The sequence below is a fragment of the Alligator mississippiensis genome, chromosome 16, assembly GCF_030867095.1.
Source record: "Alligator mississippiensis isolate rAllMis1 chromosome 16, rAllMis1, whole genome shotgun sequence".
NCBI classification, from domain to species: Eukaryota; Metazoa; Chordata; order Crocodylia; family Alligatoridae; genus Alligator; species Alligator mississippiensis.
The window spans coordinates 21,725,022-21,734,123 of record NC_081839.1 but is presented as its reverse complement, the minus strand read 5'-3'; the positions used below and the strand labels follow the sequence as shown (position 1 = coordinate 21,734,123).

Sequence of the window (9,102 nt, the reverse complement as noted above, 5' to 3'; positions counted from 1 at the left end):
CAGAATGTGACCCACAATACATTGATCCCTGGGCCTGGGCAAGCTCTGGGCAGCACCCCAGAGAAAGAAGGGAAGGTGGCTGTCACAGAGCACTGAGGTGTCCTGCTCCTGAAGAGGGGAAACTGCTAGGGATGGAGCCCTAGCAGTGACTAAGGAGCCCAGCTGTGGGTTGCCGGGGCAACCAGGGAAGGTCAGCTGACCAGAAGGGGCAGGGCCTGGCCCTTATAAACCCTAGGGGCTGGGGCCAGAGTCAGTTCCCTGCTGGCAGCCAGAGAGGCAGGAGCTCCCTAAGCTAGGATGCAGGAAGAAGCCTGACTGCAGGTATAGTGTATGGCAGCTCTAAGATGCTTGAGCAATGTTGTTTTAGCCAGGTGGCTTATGTTTAAATTATAGCCAGGAGCCTCGAGTTTGTGTTGCTGTTTGTTATACCGGTGGTTTGGGTGAGGCTATTAGGGGTTGGAGGAGGCCTCATAGGGGACCTACAGTAGTGTGGGGACCCCAGTGCCAGTAGGGGTGCAGTGTATGGGGTCCATAGACCCCAGCCCAGAGAGGGGCATTTGAGAAGCCCCAAGTGTGGGCATGGTGAGCCCCAGATAGGGGGCAGCATTGTAGATAAGGCCCCAGAGAAGAGGGCACAGAGTGAGATTGGTGCTAGGGCTCTCTCTGGCCCTGAGGGAGCGTGCATCAAAGGAAGAAAGGCCTGAGAGAGAACAGGAAGGGGCCAGATCGTGATAGAGCTGAGATGAGAGCTAGTCCATTGGCGAGGTGTGGACTGCAGTGTAGGGGAGGAAATGGAGCCGCAGATAGCGCCCCCTAGCAGCAGGGTAGTACAAGGGCAGCCTCCTGCTAATTAACACTGATTTAATCAATTAATAACAAGGCATGGTGGGCAGTTGCCCCAGGAACATGTGGGCAGGCCACATTAAAGTTGGCCTAGAGTGGGCACCTGTTACAGTGGCATAACCCCACCCTTCCACCTTCCCCATTCTGGGCCTTATCCAGGACTGCTCTCAAGCTAATGCCTGGCTACCCATTGCTCTGTAGGCTTGCTCTGTAGCTGGAGCTAAGCTAGAAACATCCTGGCCATGTCCCCTTCCCTGGGCTCACTTCTGGCATGCCCTTTCTGTACTAGGGGGTATGGAAGAATCGGCTATGACTAGGGACCTACTTAAATCATGGAGAGACAAAGGGTTTTTCATGGTCTGTTCACAGCATGCAGAGCTGATTTCCCTGACATCTTGCAACATCCCCCCCCTCTCACCATGGATTGGCAGAGGGGCCCCAGCAGCCCTGTCCCTTGCTGTTGAGGGGCAAAAGCTGCATAATTTAATAGCAAATTCTGTGGAAATATGAGCTGAGCTGAAATGCATTTTGCTTTTTTGGATTTCTTTCAATCATCTTCATTCTGCAGCGCTGCTGCATTGCATCTAGTTTCTTAAAAGAGTGCTGAAACACTTGCTTTCCTGACCAATACCTTCACTTAGCCTATGTCACTGGCTCAGCCTCTCAGTAGCTCTCACTCAAATTATGTGCTCTGTGGCTGCAGTGGTCGCGATGCTTTCTTTATATTCTGGTAAGAATCTTTTTGTTGGGGGAAGAGGTTGATGCTGCAGGAAATTGTGGCCAATGCCATTTTTTGCAGAGTTTACCATTTTCTTTGTTTGTGTGAAAATTGCAAAACTGTGATTTTAAGTAGGTCCCTAGCTATGATTGGTGTTCACCGGAGTGGGGGGGGGGGACTCCATGGTGTATCAGGGATGTCTTCTGGGACATTCTGTAGCTGTATAGCTGGCATTGGAGGTGAAGATGAATTGGATCCACCATTTTTTTTCTCTATTCTTCCTGCCTCTCAAGGAGTGGTGAGGATGGCTTTATCATGTATATTATGGGATTCAGGGTTATTCAGTTGAAATAAAAATTGACTCTGGATCCACAGTGGCTTTCTGAAAGCTGTGTCCTGCTGCCACTGGTGTGCTTGCCCTTCACTTACATGACTCTCTAGGACAATCATCTCTCAAGAGCAGCTGGGAGGGATTCCTCTAAAGATTTCAAAGGTAGGAAAGAATTTCACAGCTTGTACAAAGAATTTCATACAAGCTGGTGCCAGTCAGCTGCCACTGCCATGTACGGAAGCTTGCTACAAATGTACCCGTGCTCTGTCAGGTGACAGACTTACTTGTCTGCCATGTCCAACAGGTAGAGCTCATAGCTCTGTAACCCCAGCTCTGATTAAATAAACTAGAAAAGTACTGGGCAGATCTAGGACTTTGCAAAGGGGGTACAGATGGTAAGGTGCACCATTCCATATAACACACCATATATTTTTTCTCTAGGTAGGAGAATCTAGAAGCTTGAATTTATGTTAGTAGTCTGGGGCTGTATTTTGTTTTTCCTTCAATCTTAAACTGAATAACTTTATTGGAATGAAGTAAAAACACTCTGCAGGGCTATGAAATAGCTGCTCCTGGTAATGCAGCTCCTAACAGACAGCAGAATTACAGAAGAAAGGCTAGCTTGATTAGTGGAAGATCAAGCCCACTAAAAAGGAGAGAGGGTCATTAACACTTGTGGAATGAAGATTTTAGAAGGAATCGGGTAGATTTTAATGAGCCATGAATTCAATTGACACTTTCACTGCTGCCTGCATAAAAATGTTGCTGCCAGGCAGTTGGTTTTATACTTTAGGTGGAGCAGGAATGAAAGGAGGATGCAACTGCACCAAGAGCCATCCCTAGGGGTGTGTGGGGCTCAGGGCATGTAAGCCTATGTGGGGCCTGGAGGAGGGGTGGGGGATGGCAAGTGGCTGGAGCTGGCAGTGCTCAGCAGCAGTGGATCATGGTGGCTGCAGCAGGGCTTATATGGCACTGACTGCAGGGCTTCCCAAAGCACAGGGCCCGGGGCAGTCACCCTGATTTGCTGCCCCCACCCCCTGCCCAGGGATGGCTTTGACTGCACCAGTGCACTCCTGCATCTGCAAAGCTAAGCAGTAGTGATTTTGTCTTTACTCTCAGATCACTGCTGATAATGTTGAAGAGTGTTGGATCTAATACCAATCTCTGCAAAAGATCTCTAGAAATAACCCCATTTAATGATGTTTCTTCAGTGATGACTACTTTTTTGAGGTCTGCTAGCTAACCAGTTTCTTAACTGACGTATTAGTATTGAGTAGCAGTGATTTCTCTCTTTTTTTTTTTTAACCAGAATGTGGCACAATACTCAGTTATATGGCCTACAGACACATTGTATTTAGGGCACTTGTACACGTGATGTTATTACCATGTATATGTGACAAATGTCACTTTGTGTGGCTTAATGGAGTCACACTGTACACGTACAAGAGTTTTGGGGGTTTTCAATGAGTGTGCATAGTTGCAAGCCAGACTACGTTCTGATATACTTTAGTTTGTAACAGTGTGGTGCGACTATTAATCAGCTTGTCTCCCAGCCACGGGAGTGATGGGCAGGCTCCACGGGGGGGAGGATCGGGCCCCTTGCTGCTTCTGCCTTCAGTAGGTGCCTGCTGAATGTAGAAGCAGCAAGGGGCCCGATCCTTTTTTTTCCCCCAGAAGAGTGCCCACCTCCTGAAGCCAGGGTCTGAGCTGCTGGCAGGCTGAGTGGCCCCTGACTTGTGGGGGGCCCTGGTCTTTCCCTCTGTGGTGGCAGTGCCACCTGGATGGGCTGCTAGTGGGCTGGGTGCTGCCCCACTGTGGGGTCAGGGAAAAGTTGGATCAGGCCATGTGCTGCCTCCAAGCTGGGAGAGCACCTGGCTCAATAACAGCTCACCTGGGCAGCCCTGGGGGCCACTGCTGCTGCAGAGGGAAGGACTGGGGCCAGAGCTGACCTTAGGGGTGTGTGGGGCCTGGGGCATATCAGCCTGGGGTGCGCAGCGGCCACATGGAACAGTGGTGCCCTCAGCATGTGCCAATGGCCTGTAGGGCCTATATGGCACTGTCTGTGGGTCCCCCCCCAAAGTACAGGGCCTGGGGGTGCCCTGATTTACCTGCCCCTAAGGGACAGCTCTGATCAGGGCCCCCCACTGCTCAGGGGTCACTTGGCCTGCCAGAAGCTCACTGCCCAGATGTGGGCAGACTCTGCCAAAAAAAAGGATCACTATAACAGTGATGGAAACCCCTACATTGAAATGGTGGATTTCAATTTAAAAACCAATTGTTTCAATTTAGAGGGCACAGAATGCAACCCTAAGGACTAAACCCCCATCATGTGTACAAGCACCCTTGCACTGTTTTCTTTATTGACCAACTTGTCATCTGTCTGGAGAATGAACTCAGATTTGTCTGATAAGACATATTTTCCATGAAACCTTGATTCTTGTAATGCGGTTGAGTTGACTTTAACTCTTCCCTCCAAAGCACAGCTGTTATACCAAGAGTCTTCCTGTGAACTGGGCTGTAGGTTGGCAAGCGCAATGAAGCTGTACTAGGGTGCACTTGGAAGAGATGGAACAGGGAAGGGGCAAAATAAAAAGGAAATGTTGGAAATGGGGGTGAAAAAAGCAGAGGTGAGGGGAAAAAAAATATATAGGAAGAGTGTAAAAAAAGAAGGCATAAAGTCTGTATTGTAGAAATATGCTCTGTACTGTGGTGAGAGGGCTCTGTTATCTCTGCCACAGCTCCAGCTGCCTATAGCTCAGACAGCCTGGCATTTTTTTAAACTTGAGTCACCGCTGGAAAAAACCCAAGGGTTTAAATTACAGGAAAAAAAGATTCACAAATGCCTCTCAGCTCTGCACAAGTTTCCTTAACCCTCTGGCTCCAGGGGCACTGCACATCCGTCCTGATTCTCACTGATAATATTCAACTTCTGCAAATCCTTTCAGCCCTGTATCTCTCCATCTAGGGGCCCCGACCTTAGGCTGGGCTGTCCAGGTGCATCACCCAGCCTGATCGGCACAAGGTGGGGGCACTGATGGCCTCTCACTGATGGCTGGGTCTGGCCCCAGCCTTCTGATGACATTACAAGTGCCACTTTCCCATCACCCATGGGCTAGGAAAATATCGGGACATACCCTCGGCTGGTAAAATTAGTGTACATGCATGGGTTTCCACCAAACTGCTTTACGCCAGCCAAGGTTCTGGCCCCTCATCTCCTGGTCTGTGTTTTGCACGTACAAGCCCTTGGCTCCACCAGGGAGAATCTGTGTTCATGGGGACAAAAAGCTGTGCTCAAGGCAGTGTCAGCATCTGCACCCTGCAGCAAGCAGTTCTACAGCAGCAGGACAGAGGATGTTTGTTTGACTCAACGGGGGGAGGCTTTATGAGAGGTGGGAAGGAATGGCTGGGCCGGCCAGGTGTCTGTCCACAGCTGCTAATAGTTCTCATTCCTGACTGGCCAGTTCCACACAGAAAGAGATTCTGGGGTGGGTTTTTTTTTTTTTTTTTTTGGTTTTTGTCTAAACCAGTCTCCCTCCCTGCCCCCCTAAACCCCTGCCATAGGCCATAAGGTGCAGAGTGAAGCTTGATCTTTTCCAAGAGGGAAGGAGAGGGCTCAAGGGTTGCATACCAGAGGCCCCACCGCAGGTTGCAGGTGGGCTGCGGGCCTCACTGAGAGCACAGGGATGTGCGGGGTCAGAACAGGCCCCCAGGCAGGATGGCAGAGTGAGTTACCTGTGCCTACTAGCACCTTTGCCACTGAGTGCAGCTGGGAGATGATCTGTAGGAAGGAAAGGGCACAAGAAGATAGCAATGCCATTCATAACAGCAGAGGCAGGAGGAGCCTGCCCAAACCTACAGAGCTCCCAGGTCCACGTAGTCTGTGAAGCCCCAGTAGTCAGCCAGTGCTGGTGTCTTCTCCTGGCTGCAGGCAGGGCCAGGTGCAGGATCAGCAGGGTCCATCTCGCTCACTCCAGGGTGACATGTGCCAGGGAGCTCACAGAAGCCTGTGCCTGCCAGCTGTCCTCCCATGCCTCGCCCCTGGTTGGGGGAGCTGCCTCTGAGATCGGAGGAGATGCACTAGTGCAGTGACTGGACATAAAAATGTTCAGTGTGGATTAGGGCCTGAGCTCTGTATCAGGCCTTAGAAGGCCTCTGCTCATCCTCACCCCCAAAGCATCCCCTGTTTCCTCCTGCTCTCCTCTTGGGAGAGGGATTGTACCTCTCTTTGCTGGCCAGACCTCTCTCTGCCTGTCCTGTTTTCTACCTGCCAATACCCTGTCCAGGTGTCTGCTGCAATGCCAGATGGCAGATGCTGTGCTTGCTAGGGCAGTCACTTCCCCAGTACTGCCACTGCCCATCCATGTACACTGGCCACTCTCAGCCCTGTGCTGCACAATGGTTTCTCTAGCCAGGTTCTGCTATGGGGGCTAGCCCAGACTTCATAGCACTGACGAGTGACTTCTCAGCTGCAACTCAGCGCTGATCTGACTTCAAAGGCTGATGCTACACACTGGGACTGCTATCACCAGAGGTCTAGCTTGCAGATTCTTCAAAAGACCTGGTGCTCTTCTCCTGCTGACTGGGGCTAGGGTCTCTGACACCTGAGTCAGTGACTCATCATGGGTGCTCAGTGCTAAGGCTAAGTGCCTTGCATTATCCACTCAAAAGATGCAAGTTGGCAAACAGTGGCCAAGCCCTCTCTGCGAAGAGCAGCATTAAGGCAAGTGCCCCTAATACAGATCTGTGAGACTGGCTGGATAATAGATTTAATCTGTTGGTGCCAGCCAAGCAAGAGGAGTGGTCATACTGCCCCCCACCCTGCTTTCATCTCTGACCAGCTTGCAGTGCCCTTGCTCCAAGCCCTGCAGCAAACACTGGTGAGAAGGATAGGAAAGGAAGTCTTTCATGGGAACAGGTAATAAAGTCCCACATTTTACAAAGTGGCCCCTGGCTTTACAAAATGGCATGAGTGGTTTGGGGTGAAGGTCTGAGACTGTCCTAAGACTGTGGGTGCTGACAGACGTGTAGCTCCCTTCTGTAACTGATGGTGCTTTGCAGGAAGTGCCATGAGTTGTTTGCTGTTGGGTCTGGGGGGTTGGGGGATCAAGCTTCAGTTTGGAGCGCCTGTGTGTCTGCAGCTGCTCTCCCCTAACCACCCCCTCCCTCAGCTCCAGTGCTGTCTTCAGAATGGGAAGTGGGGAAGGGATGTGAGGGAGCTCACTCTGAGGTTTGCCCAATCTGTGCTAGATAGTGGGGCAGGTGGACTGGAGCTCCCCCACATTGGGGGTCTCCAGTCCACCCACCCCACCCTCCAGTGCTAGTTGGGCAAACCCCAGATGGAAAGCCTTCCCCTCCCTTCTTCCTCTCCCATTCTGAAGACAGCACTGGGGGTGGGCTACAGCCCAGCCCTGCTCCTGGCCCGTTCTGACAGCTGTTAATGAAGGCACTCCACTTTGAAGTGCCTTCATCTGAAGCCTCATGTAATGAGGGTTCAGATTTTCACAGGATTGGGCACTTTTAAAGCACTCCTCAGCCATGGCCTTCTCTAAGGGCACAGCTGTAGAGTGCTCTCAAGGGGGCAATTGTGTGACAAATGTAACTTCTGTCTGTGCCCTGTGATTCCTCTTGAGCCTGTCTGAGGCCAGGGTCTTGGTAATCAAAACACAGTGCCTGGTATCTCCCACTAGAGGTCAGTGCATTTTGCTCTAATTAGATCACTCCGGCTTTGGGTCAGAAATATTCTTAAGTGAAAGTGATTCATTAAGGGTGAGCCCGCCTGCCAGCAGCCAGGAAAAACAACATGCTGAAAGCTTCCATGACCAGAGGAGCCTGGAAGGGATCCACACTGCAGATAATCCTGCTGCTGATGTCAGGAGACTTGGGGGGAGTGGGGCTGTGGGGAACAGGCCTTTGTTTCATAACCCAGACAAGTGGGCTCTCATGAGCTCTGGAGGAGAGCTTGCCATTGAGTCCCTAAGAGCCTCTCGCTGAGCCCTACAGCCCTACTCCCTTAGCTCTGTGCCCTGGAGTTGTAGGCTCCCAAACCTTTCACTGCCGTTCTTGGCGCAGTCCCAACCCCTTTTCTTTTCAATTTTGCTAGGGTGAATTTGTCCTACTCACTCCACAATTCCCTTTGAGCCGCAGTGACACCTGCTAGCAGGGCAGAGAGAGCAGTGACATGGTCTCTGTTTCCAAGGCCAGGCAAGGGCAGGTCTGTGGAGTAGAAGGGAGATTTTCTGGACTCATTTGGTTGCCCTACAAGAGTAACCCTCAGATCTCCCCGACCCTCCTCAACCCACAGAGCCCTGTATTTAGGTGTGGTTCATTGAGAAGGAAGGGCTGACAGGCCTGTCTTTCCTGTGGTGTCACAATGAGTCCCCACACAGAAGTGAGACCCTAATCTTGTCCCAACTGCCCCCACTAGAAGTTGTGCCATTGCCTTGGGCCCAGCACTGAAAACACCTGCTGCAAGACACAGAGCTCCTTATCATGGGCAGCCCCAAGGGAGCTGACTGCCAGCTGAGCAGCAATTAATTGGAGACAATAGGGCTTGTCCTGCATGGGACTAGGTCCACAAGGTCATGTTTGCAGGAGCAGGCCATCACATGGGAGCAGAGTTGGGCTCACTGGGAGGTGACATGGGCTGTCCTTACAGTGGGCCAAAGCCCAGGTGCCTTATGCAGCTCCTCTCCTCAGTCCTTCCACTGGCAACTTCCCATCTACTGTAACAGGCATTTGCCTCCCAGCTTTATTATTATAGGAGTAAATAGAGGCCCCAGCAAGACTTGTCCCTGCCTGTGCCAGGCACTGTACATACGCCCATTGAGACTCAGTCCCTGCCCCAAAGCCCTCCCCACCTAAGCAAACAAAGGATGTTTATAATCTCCATGCAGCCCTCCTGCTCTGGGCCTATTACGATAGCCATAGGTATGGGTTGGGAGCTATCTGTCCCAAAAAGAGCTTGAACCTCTCACAGACCTCCATCACTGGGCTATGAAGGATCTCCATTAATTGTCATAGTCCAGAGCAGTGAGAGGACAGCACACAGTGCCCTGCCTTGCGCAGACCTTCAGGGACACCTTTCCCCACCATTCAGCCAGGAGCCGGGTGGCTGGAAGTATTGAAGGGACACTGTGAGCTATAAGGGTGTAAATGCAGAGGAACACCACTGCCATCAACAGCCAGTTACTCTGGGCCAAGTGACTGAGTT

General features: G+C 51.4%; 1 long non-coding RNA gene across 1 annotated transcript in view; it reads left to right on the top strand.

Moving 5' to 3' along the window:
* The first annotated feature begins 238 nt into the window (after positions 1-238).
* Positions 239-9,102, top strand: part of LOC132246431 (uncharacterized) — a 41,630-nt gene continuing 32,766 nt past the window's right edge. Inside the window, exon 1 of the long non-coding RNA XR_009457721.1 lies at positions 239-321. This is a non-coding gene — a long non-coding RNA (uncharacterized LOC132246431). The remainder of the gene's footprint in view (positions 322-9,102) is intronic.